The 12,581-nt window shown below is 40.7% G+C and overlaps 1 long non-coding RNA gene across 2 annotated transcripts; it reads left to right on the forward strand.

The window, feature by feature from the left end:
• The first annotated feature begins 515 nt into the window (after positions 1–515).
• On the forward strand, positions 516–6,270 carry LOC110137788 (uncharacterized). 2 transcript variants are annotated; one of them, XR_011488555.1, is made up of 2 exons: positions 516–598; positions 6,100–6,270. It is a non-coding gene; the product is annotated as an uncharacterized lncRNA (long non-coding RNA). The 2 variants fall into 2 exon arrangements; XR_011488554.1 differs by lacking the exon at positions 516–598 and adding an exon at positions 733–877.
• Positions 6,271–12,581: the final 6,311 nt, after the last annotated feature.

Genomic DNA, 12,581 nt, shown 5'->3' on the forward strand with positions numbered 1-12,581 from the left:
ACAGCATAATATCAGTAGTCTCTGTGTCTCTAGATAGCTCTGCTGGGTCTCCAAGGGCTGCAAAAGATGATTTGTCAACTTAACATCAGCTGCAGCAGTTATGGAAGAACACGGGCTTTTCTTCTAGCCCTGGATGTGCAGAGGAGCAGGCAAAGCTGGAGAACAGAGGTGCAGGTGGAAGGAAGAGGAGGGAATTTAACGCTCCCCCACATCCCTCCTTTCACTCCACTCCTGCCACAGCCCGTCCTTGGCCTGGCTTTGCATTCCTTCTTTCTCCATTTCTAAACACACGTCCTGATAGGCATTTAGGTATACTTATGTTGTTGTCCATGGGCTTCCCAGGTGGCTAACTGGGTAAAGAATCTGCCTGCAATGCAGGAGATGTGGGTGTGATCCCTGGGTCGGGAACATCCTCTAGAGGAGGGCATGGCAACCCACTCCAGTATTCTTGCCTGGAGGATTCTATAGACAAAGGAACCTGACAGGCTACAGTCCATAGAGTTGCAAAGAGTCGGACACAAGTGACTGAACACACACGCGAGTGTGTTATTCATACATAAAAGCAGCAACAAAACCCGGCCGTTTAGCTGAAAGGCAGGTAGAACTTTGACCTTTGTGTTTAAAGAGATTAAACAATAAAATTAGGTGTTAATTATCACTGGATTAGGTTGGGTAGAAGATAGACAAAATATATCCTTTATATCTTGTTTGTCTTCTCCCCTTCATAGGTCCCCACTGTGTATATGTTAACTGAATCCTGCCTCCATGGAAGGGGGATAGTCCATAGACGGGTCTATGTTTCCAGCACTTAGTTCCCTAGAACCCACATCAACAAGCTCAGTTTTGTTGGGGACTCCAGGATTCATGTGTTTGGGAGGTGAGAACACATTCCTGAGCGTATTGAAAATGAGGGGTCTTCTTCAAATATCTTATTTCTGCCAGCAGCTGCCCACCACTCTCATCTTCCCAAGGTTGACTGTGGATCCTTCATTGTCTCTTTCCAGGCATCATCAAGTATGTATTGTCATTTCTTCCCTTCAGCTTTGTTTCCTTTCCATTCTTATAACCACATCCGTGGTCCAGACTCTAGTTCTCTCTCCACTGTATTACAACACTAGCCTTCTAGCTGATCACCTGGCACCCACTCTTTCTTCAAACCTGCCTATCCCTTGAGGCTGCTGCTGCTGCTGCTGCGTCACTTCAGTCGTGTCTGACTCTGTGCGACCCCATAGACGGCAGCCCACCAGGCTCCCCTGTCCCTGGGATTCTCCAGGCAAGAACACTGGAGTGGGTTGCCGTTTCCTTCTCCAATGCATGAAAGTGAAAGTGAAGTCGCTCAGTCGTGTCCGACTCTGTGCGACCCCATGGACTGCAGCCCACCAGGCTCCTCTGTCCATGGGATTCTCCAGGCAAGAGTAATGGAGTGGGGTGCCATTGCCTTCTCCCCCTTGAAGCTGATGTTCTGTAAAGACCATCTTTATGGTATTACTAATAGCTCAGAAATTCTAAGTGAAAGATGGCTGTACACAGTTTAATCCAATTGCTACGTATCTAAAAACATAAAGACCCAGAACTCAGATGGCTCTGGGTTCAAATCCAATCTACTAGCTACTGATTTACAAGCTCTCCAACCTCTCTAATCTTTAGTAATTTCTTAACTTTTTGCTGTTTGTAATATGATAAAATATATGTAACAAAATTTGCCATTTAAACTATTTGAAGTGTACCATTCAGTGGATTTAATTACATTCATATTGGTTGTACAACCATCCTTCTTCAATGTATTCACTGACTTACAAGTTCTCTGAATCTCTTCGTTCAAAATTTTTTATAAAGCTCAGTCTCCAGCTACTCTTCCCTGCCCAGAGATTTGGGAGGAAGGGTGAGAAGTGGGGTTTAAAGTTCCAACCTTCTGATCTTAGCTGTCTTTCTGGGGACCAGTCTGCATCCTGAAATATCTAGGAGCTCCACCCTAAGTCAATTAGCATAAATTCAGGTGTGATCAAAAGGGGCTTTTTATGAATAATAAAAGGCATTCCTATCATTCAGGAGAGTCCAAGGGTTTTGGCTGCTTTGTGATGACCAGAACAGGGACAAAGACCAAGTATGATACATAGCTACCATAATCACTATCTTTTTCCAAAGCTTTTTTCATCACCCCAAACAGAAACCTTGTACTCATTAAGCAATAATTCCTCTTTCTATCTTCCCCCTCTTTTCTGATCCACTTTCTGTCTCTATAAATTTACCCATTCTAGGTATTTCATATAAGTTGAATCATATATTAATATTTGATAATATTTGTCCTTTTGTGTTTGGCTTATTTTACTCAGCATGTTTTCAAGATTCATCCATGTTGAACATTTTATCATAACTTCCTTTATTTTATGGTCGAAGAATATTCCATTTTATGTGTATACCACATTTTAAAATTCACTCATCTGTTGATGGGCATTTGTATTGTTTTCATCTTTTGGCTATTATGCCAAGATGAATACTGGCACACAAGTTTCTGTTTGAGTCCCTGTTTTCAATTCTTTTGGATATATATCTAGGAGTAAAAGTGCTGGGTCAGATAGTTATTTCATGTTTAGTTTTTTGAGGAACTACCAAACTGTTTTCTGTGGCTGTATCATTTTACATTCCTCTCAAGTAATGTATGGGTTTTCCAGGTGGCTCTAGTGTTAAAGAATCTGCCTGCCAATACAGGAGACGAAAGAGACACAGGTTCAATCCCTGGGTCAGGAAGATCCTCTGGATTAGGAAGTGGCAACCCATTCCAGTATTCTTGCCCGGGAAATCTCATGGACAGAGAAATCTGGAAGTTTAGCCGGCTATAGTCCATGGAGTTACAAAGAGTCAGACACAACTGAGCAATGGAGCACAAGTAATGCACAAGGGTTCCAGCATCTCTACCTCCTGCCCACACTTGCTATTTTCTTTCTTACCTTTTGAAAAAAATTATAACCATTGTAGTAGGTGTGGAGCAGTATCTTGTGGTTTGATTTACATTTTCCCAATAACTAATAAGTATATTTTCAGTGCTTTTCGGGCATTTATATATTTTGCTTGGAGAAATGTCTAATCGAGTCCCTTGCTTATTCTTAAAATTGGATTGTTCCCTTTTGTTTGTCTATTTGCTGTCATTGTTGACTTTCAATTTTTTATATAGTCTAGATACTAAATCCTTCGAAATGATTGCGTGTGCTTGCTCCTATTCTGTAGTTTGCCTTTATTTTTTTTGATAGTATCCTTTGATGCACAAATTTTTTAAATTTTGATGAAGTCCAGTTTAGCTATTTTTTCTTTTGTTATTTGTGCTTTTAGGTCATATGTAAGAATCCATTGCCAAATTCAAGGTCATGATAACTGACCGTTATGCTTTTTCTATGAGTTTATGGATTTAGTTAGTTCTTCTATTTAGGTTAGTGATTCATTTTGAGTTAATTTTTGTGCATCAAAAATGGGCAGAAGACCTAAATAGACATCTCTCTGAAAAAGACATACAGATGGCCAACAGGAGCATGAAAAGATGCTCAATGTTGCTAATTATTAAAGAAATGAAAATCAAAACTGCAATGAGGTATCACCTCACACCAGTTAGAATATCCATTATCAAAAAGTCTACAACTAATAAATGCTCGAGAGGATGTAGAGAAAAGGGAGCCCTCCTATTGCCTTGGTTAAAATGTAAATTGGTTCAGCCACTATGAGAACAGTATGGAAGTTCCTTAAAAAACTAAACATAAGAGTTGCCTCCCATATGATCTAGAAATCCCACTCCTGGACTTATATCCAGAAAAGATGAAAATTCCAATTGGAAAAGGTACATGCTCCCCAATGTTTATAGCAGCACTATTTATAGTAGCCAAGACATGCAAGCAGCCTAAATGTCCATCAACAGATGGCTAGATAAAGAAGATGCAGTATGTACATACAGAAATATTTACAGGTATATGTATATATATATATATATATATATATATATATACACACGTAATACGGGCTTCCCTGGAGGCTCAGCTGGTAAAGAATCCACCTGCAATGCAGGGCACCTGGGTTTGATCCCTGGATTGGGAAGATCCCCTCGAGAAGGGAATGGCTACCCACTCCAGTATTCTGGCCTGGAGAATTCCATGGACTGTATGGGGTCACAAAGAGTCTGACATGACTGAGTAACTTTCACTGATGTATACACACACACACACACACACACACACACACACACACACACACACGTATATATTTTAACTCTGGCAGTGAGAGGTGCTAGAAGCAATGACTCCCCAGTAGCAATCCATTAACCTAGTGCCCAGATATTGGCTTTACTCTCTTATGAAAAGAACAAGCATTCCTGAGAGAAATGATCAGTTCTACAAAATGACCCTGAAACATCTTATAGTTCCAGAAAGATCAAACAATTCCCCTGCATAGTATGCCAAGGGTCAGCTGTTTTCTCCAGGATGAAGCCAGAGGGAACCTTGCTCCCTCCTGCCCAGAGAAAGACCTAGACTCCACACCCAAGTAATAAACCCATGGTCTTTTTCCTGCTCTCTACAATGACTCTTTGGCAAGAGTTTTGTCTTTACTTCTTTCCTAGCAGTGTGACCTAATTTTCCACCCTTCTTTGGCTCCACTTAGAAGCTCTCACCAAAACATCTGTTGAGGTCAGCCCACTGAATGTGTTTCGGATTTTATAGTTGAGCACATGTATATCACACCCTCATTCCTGGCTCTGTCTACAAGGGATGTGAGGAGCAGGCCTCTCTGTCTTAAATGCAAGATGAAAATAAAGTATGTTGGGCAGAGACTGTGAAAGGCTATAATAATGAGCTTCCTTGAATGAGTTATGAATAAGTAAATGCCGATTAGTGTTTTGTACATCATGTCCTTATACAAAATAATCTTACCAGGAGGAGAAGATTTCAGTTCTGAGACTAAAAACTCACTATAAAGTGCACACACACAAACTTTCTTTGTACCACTTTTCTTACCTGCTAGAAATAGTTTATCAAATAGTACAACATTTTAAGCTTTTTATTTTGCCAATAAGGAAACTGAGGTAGAGAGTTGCCTCACCATTGCAAGGTATAAACATTATATGAAGATTTTATACAAAATCTTATTTATGCAAGATGAAAAGCCTTTCTGGGTCTTAGAAGAATTATTTATAAAGTTATAATGAACATTGGCTTTTAATAAAAATTTATTATAAAGGCTTTGGATTAGAGCCATCTGCAGTTTTTCTCTACACAGTTAGACAAGAAAAAAGATCTTTTTCTTTTCCCCTCATTCCTGGTTAACTGTGGATTATGAAGCACAGGGAGTAGAAAATTGAAGCTATGTGATACATTGAGGTCATTCTAAGGAAAAATGATACATGAAAGTCCAAACTTCCAAAACAGGTACATTAAGGGATGACTCTTTACAACTGCAGATAAATAATCTGTCTTATAAAATTAATCATATAACAACCTATATAGAATATAAAAATCAAATATATAAAAATTATTTGCATCAAAAAATTCTATGTAGGCTCTATCACTAAACTAAGAAGGGGAAGTGTACTTGTACTTGGTTATAAATACAAACATTAAAAAACTCATTAGCCCTGATATGATGCAACTTCTCTTCTAATTTGTTTCTTTAAAGTTCAATTATTAAAAAAATTTCTTTAAGTATTTGCTGTGCAAGTCATACTGTAATCTTATTTGGTGTTATAAAAGAAAGACACAAAACCACAGCTTCAACAAAGTATATTTCCAAGCCATAGAATAATCTGAAATCCATATTTTACTGTCAACAGAGTTAAGTAGACACATGATGTTACTGCACAGAAACTCTTTCCTCATATCCTTGTCATCAAATTGTCATGTCGTGAGAACTGTTTCATGCCATCCTGGGTCGAGACAGTCACTGTATGTTTTTTTGAACTTTGAAGAACTAACCATCCTGTAAACCTATCACATTACATACATATTGTCAGGAGCATTTCTCAAACGTTTTGTAGTTAGAAGAAACTTCTAGAAATCCATTGGTTGATAGCAGAAAGTCAGTGCTCTCCTAGACATCCCATTTCCCCTCCCTCTCTCATTACAGAGTTCAAATGGAGCCCCTCTCTCCAATGATTATGGATGGACAAAGTGATGGACAACCGAATCCACCTCAGAGGAGGGCATTTTCTTGAGACTCCAGTGCTGAAATGATAAATGGGTGGACCATTTGGCCTTCAACAAATGACAAAGAAAAAATACAACTGATTAGAGAGTACTTTCAGTTTTGTTATATGTGTGTCCGCTCTTGACCCTCTAGACATATGGAGAAAGAAAATGCATGTTACTTCTGACATTTCAAGATTAAAGTTTTGAGGACACTTCCTGTACTGGACTTCCTGCTCTTGGCAGTAGCCTGAGAGGATGCTTGCATGGCAGGAACTCACCCTCATTCTGTATTATCAACACTATTTACAATCAGACTCTCCTTAAGTCACTTTACTTTGCCAGTGATTCCTCATGTCTTCTTAATAGATTATCAGTACTATTACTTTTGTTTTGCCATCGCTCACTTGCATTTACTTGTTTGGAGCAGGAAAGAGGACACTTTAAACACATTTAACCAGGTCTTGGTTTGGGGGTCAGAAATGTGCTTCAAGTCGCACACCAGCCTGCAAACATCTGGTGTCCCAGATGGGAGTAATAACAGCTCTGCTCTTATTTTCATTACTGTATTATGGAAGATGTTCACTGCTTTCCTCCTCGGTGAGTTTAATTCACACCAATATTTTAAGGAAGATTAGAAAAAAATGGAATGAAAGAAAACATTTCTGACAGCAAAGAACTAGGTTTTCATGTTCCCATCATATAAAAAAATTCCGAGATAATTATAGTGTATAACAGATCTTTAATGCTTATTTTGTGAATCAAATCAACTCTGTATTATTTTCTATGCTGAGGCTCAACACACACCGCAGAAATGCCATATTTTTAGCCCAGCTATAGGTTTTATGTTTTTCTTCTAAAATGATTTTCCCCGGTGAAATAGTTTTTGTAAAACCAACTGAAAATCAAGCAACATCACAGAGCTGCTTTTTCGTTCCATGTCATCATTCAGCCTCACTTGAAAGATTGTCATTAACAGCTGCCCCAGCTGCTGCATCACCAGCCATTTCAACAGCTGCACTAGGGATGAATCGTGTTATTTTATTTCTTGCTTCTTCTCTAAGAGCATTTTCAATAATGTTGCCCAAATTTGCTATCGGGAAGAAGTCAGGGACTCACAAGCAGACTGTCAGCTCCTGACTGAAAGGGTTTCTCAGGGGAGTCACAGAATCACAGATGCAAAGCCTAGCAACACCAGTATAGTTATCTCCATCTGAGAGCTGAAGCTAGGGGCAGAGTCAGATCTGAACCAGCGCTCCTGAGGACTAGACCAGCAAGTGCAAAGTGCCATGAGCACTAGGGATTTTGTCCCTTTTGTCAACTAATGTGTGCTAACCCTCTAGAAGAGTGCCTGGCACATGGCGGGCACTCAAGAAATATTTACCAAATCAGTAAATATCAGCTTCTTGATCAAGGTTATAAGCCAGTTGGGAATCATACTGGACTTCCTCATGTGGCCCTACATTATCAGGGTTGGCAACATGAGTTAATGAAAAGTGTGCCCAGAGGTGGTAGCTCTTAACTGGGTCATTTACTTGTGCTTTCTCAGCCAAGTACTTTTTTTTGGATGTGTTTCCAAAAGCAAATAACTCAGAAGCTTAAGCTGCCTAATCTGTACACTGAGATAATATTGGACCTACCTATTTCATAGGGCTTAATGCCTATCAATTTAGATAGTGTATGACAAACTTTAAATGTTGGAGGGTATTGTTACTATCAGCAAATGGACTCTGACATGTAGCCATTTTATGACTGCAGAAAAGTTTAGGCAGGAGCTCTGTGGCAGAAGCAAGCTCTCCAATGTGATAAAAGGCCCTCATCCAGGGCATGCTGGGAGCCACGACCTGGTCCACTCCTGAGCTGAAACCAATACAGTAAGAGCCAAGGAAACTAATGCAACCCTTAATGAGCTCCAAAGTGTGCTGGAGGAGCTGGGTAAGAGAAGCAGTCAAGAAAAGGTCGGGACTGGGCAGAAGTTCAAGTTAGTTATCCCAAGTATGGGATGTTGAGGATACATTTATAATAGCCAGTCCAGATAGTGGATTAAAACTTAGTGCTGAGAATTCTGGGTGGATTTGGGCATCAGAAGGGCTTCCCAGGTGGTGCTAGTAGTAAAGAACCTGCCTGCCAATGGAGGAGACTGGAGTTTGATCCCTGGGTTGGGAAGATCCCCTGGAGAAGGAAATGGCTACCCACTCCAGTGTTTTGGCCTGGAGAATTCCATGGATGGAGGAGACTGGTAAGCTATGACCCAAAGAGCCATAAGCTATGGTTACAAAGAGTTGAACACAACTGAAGTGACTTAGCACATAGTACATGGTCATCAGTATCCAGAGAAATCTAGGTCTTTGGTAGACAAATCAATTCCTCGAACTATGTTCATACATTTGGAAACCAGGGCTAGATTTAAGAGAGGGGAGCTGGCAGATCCTATAAGAGGGGACAGAAACTAGGATTCTGTTGATGCCAGGATACAAATGTAGCAGAAACTGGCATAGAAGGACTAGATAGGCAGAGTTATCTTATGCTGGCATAGCAGGAGACTACAACACAGTCCTTGTGAGATATCCAGAATTTCGTCTACTCCAGATACCTAGACATCACATATTCTTAATGTACCAGCCGACCTGGGTGGGGCTAGGCTCACAGGGGACCAACAGCCTTATTGGTAGCTCAGGTGGGACGGGCAAAATTCTCTGATAGTTAGCACTAGGTCTAATGGTAAGAAAGCTATTTTTTAAAAAACTTTAAAGACCGTTGCTTTTGGTATGAAGAGACAGGAGACCGCAGTTATGGACTAACCACAGATGTACTTCGTGACATCTTAAGACAAAATTATGAAGGCATATCCACAATTTTCCAAGTGTTTACTCAAAATAAAAAGACATCAAGCAGTCAAGGCCATAGCTATAGGCCAAGGAACAGTGCTTGTCTGTACACTCTGTTTCCCCAGCCCTGTCCCTTTTGAGTCACCTTGTCCATAACCACCCTGCTGACGGTCAGAGACAGAGATGACGGACAATCAAATGTGGTTCACGGCTGTTCCCCACGACTCCTTCTCATGCCCTCTCCATTCCAGTTCTACTGGGAGCCTCACACTTGACTTTATTTCCCATTCCAGCTCTCTTGGTCTTCAGTGTTGACAACTGACCTTTTTCCTAGCTAGACCTCAGCATACTCCAAGGACTCTGGCCTTCTCAGCCTCTGGCTCAATTCACCCCTGGATGTCTTAGGTGGAAAACTTTGCTCAAGGTCTGACGCGAGGATCTAAACTGGCCTCCGCTGACTTGACTAGCACCCGGATGGACCCCCTCCAGCCACCCAAAGAAGTGAAACTTTGTCATCAGCCTGCTCTATACCAAAGCCTCCCCACTGGGTCTTGCGGCCGCTGCTGTGAGAGACCTTAGAGAAAACCCAGAGCTTGTAGGAGAGCTGTTTGTTCAGAAATGGAAGAAAATACCAAGCCCAGAGGAGGCACGGAGCCAGAAACAGCCCACCAGCTGAGACATCCTCCATGTTACCTCCAGTGTCTCACTGTCATTTTAAATCTTCTTTTCACACTCATCCCTTTGAAATCTGTAAGTGGTTCAAGGAAAGTTATGAAATTTTCAGTCATTCACCTTCTCCAGTAGAATAGCTTGACACAGTTGCTTTTCTCCCAATATCTAGCAAAGGGCACTTGTAAGAGTAAATGTGTGGTGTGTCTGACTGTGAAAGTGAAAGTGTTAGTCACTCAGTCATGTCCAGCTCTTTGCGATCCCATGGACGCGAGCCTGCCAGGCTCCTCTGTCCATAGGATTCTCTAGGCATGAATACTGGAGTGGGTTTCCGTTCCCTTCTCAGAGGAGCTTCCTGACCTAGGGATTGAACCCTGGGTCTCCTGCATTGCAGGCAGATTCTTTTTTTTTTTTTTTTTAATTTTTATTAGTTGGAGGCTAATTACTTTACATCATTACAGTAGTTTTTGTTATACATTGATATGAATTAGCCATGGATTTACATGTATTCCCCATCCCAGTCCCCCCTCCCACCTCCCTCTCCACCCGATCCCTCTGGGTCTTCCCAGTGCACCAGGCCCGAGCACTTGTCTCATGTACCCAACCCGAGCTGGTTATCCGTTTCACCCTAGATAATACACATGTTTCAATGCTGTTCTCCTGAAACATCCCACCCTTGCCTTCTCCCAGAGTCCACAAGTCTGTTCCATACATCTGAGTCTCTTTTTCTGTTTTGCATATAGGGTTATCGTTACCATCTTTCTAAAGTCCATATATATGTGTTAGTATACTGTAATGGTCTTTATCTTTCTGGCTTACTTCGCTCTGTATAATGGGCTCCAGTTTCATCCATCTCATTAGAAGTGATTCAAATGAATTCTTTTTAATGGCTGAGTAATATTCCATGGTGTATATGTACCACAGCTTCCTCATCCATTCGTCTGCTGATGGGCATCTGGGTTGCTTCCATGTCCTGGCTATTATAAACAGTGCTGCGATGAACATTGGGGTGCATGTGGCTCTTTCAGATCTGGTTTCCTTGGTGTGTATGCCCAGAAGTGGGATTGCTGGGTCATATGGCAGTTCTATTTCCAGCTTTTTAAGAAATCTCCACACTGTTTTCCATAGTGGCTGTACTAATTTGCATTCCCACCAACAGTGTAAGAGGGTTCCCTTTTCTCCACACCCTCTCCAGCATTTATTGCTTGTAGACTTTTGGATAGCAGCCATCCTGACTGGTGTATAATGGTACCTCATTGTGGTTTTGATTTGCATTTCTCTGATAATGAGTGATGTTGAGCATCTTTTCATGTGTTTGTTAGCCATCTGTATGTCTTCCTTGGAGAAATTTCTGTTGAGTTCTTTGGCCCATTTTTTGATTGGGTCATTTATTTTTCTGGAGTTGAGCTGGAGGAGTTGCTTGTATATTTTTGAGATTAATCCTTTGTCTGTTGCTTCATTTGCTATTATTTTCTCCCAATCTGAGGGCTGTCTTTTCACCTTGCTTATAGTTTCCTTTGTTGTGCAAAAGCTTTTAAGTTTCATTAGGTCCCATTTGTTTATTTTTGCTTTTATTTCTGAAATTCTGGGATGTGGGTCATAGAGGATCCTGCTGTGATTTATGTCGGAGAGTGTTTTGCCTATGTTCTCCTCTAGGAGTTTGATAGTTTCTGGTCTTACATTTAGATCTTTAATCCATTTTGAGTTTATTTTTGTGTATGGTGTTAGAAAGTGTTCTAGTTTCATTCTTTTACAGGTGGTTGACCAGTTTTCCCAGCACCACTTGTTAAAGAGGTTATCTTTTTTCCATTGTATATCCTTGCCTCCTTTGTCGAAGATAAGGTGACCATAGGTTCGTGGACTTATCTCTGGGCTTTCTATTCTGTTCCATTGATCTATATTTCTGTCTTTGTGCCAGTACCATACTGTCTTGATGACTGTGGCTTTGTAGTAGAGTCTGAAGTCAGGCAGATTGATTCCTCCAGTTCCATTCTTCTTTCTCAGGATTACTTTGGCTATTCGAGGTTTTTTGTATTTCCATACAAATTGTGAAATTATTTGTTCTAGTTCTGTGAAAAATACTGTTGGTAGTTTGATAGGGATTGCATTGAATCTATAGATTACTTTGGGTAGTATAGCCATTTTGACAATATTGATTCTTCCAATCCATGAACATGGTATATTTCTCCATCTATTTGTGTCCTCTTTGATTTCTTTCATCAGTGTTTTATAGTTTTCTATGTATAGGTCTTTTGTTTCTTTAGGTAGATATACTCCTAAGTATTTTATTCTTTTTGTTGCAATGGTGAATGGTATTGTTTCCTTAATTTCTCTTTCTGTTTTCTCATTGTTAGTGTATAGGAATGCAAGAGATTTCTGTGTGTTAATTTTATATTGCAGGCAGATTCTTTACCAACTGAGCCACCAGGGAATCCCTTGTCAAGCTATGAGAAGAAGGTGAAATAATTGAAGATCTTTGAAGGCCAGGAGAAACTCTCTTGAAATAGCCGGTGACACTGGGGGGAGGGAGTGAGGTCAGAGGAGCGCTAAGGACACCTGGGACTAGGGCTCAGGTAGAGCAGGAGGCAGAGGAGAGGTATAAGAAAGGGGACACCAAGCTTTCTTTAGTTGTCACTGCTCCCCCAAATTTTGCTTTGGACCAGCTATGACTCAGGAAGGAGGTAATAGTCTCCTCCTCTCATCTCACTTCCTGTTCCTGAGATCAGGGTCCAGACTGATATAATTATTATCATTTGCAAGTGAGCATCCATTATTTTTTTTACTTATCAAATTTGGACTAGATAACATTTCCAGTGGTTCAAAATTCAAGCGGTACTGAAGTCACCCCCACGAAGCCACTTCCACGTGATGGAGGCTCCTTCTAGGGCTGAAAAAATCCTTAATACAAGTAAGTAAACACACTTAC

Source organism: Odocoileus virginianus, chromosome 7, assembly GCF_023699985.2.
Source record: "Odocoileus virginianus isolate 20LAN1187 ecotype Illinois chromosome 7, Ovbor_1.2, whole genome shotgun sequence".
NCBI classification, from domain to species: Eukaryota; Metazoa; Chordata; class Mammalia; order Artiodactyla; family Cervidae; genus Odocoileus; species Odocoileus virginianus.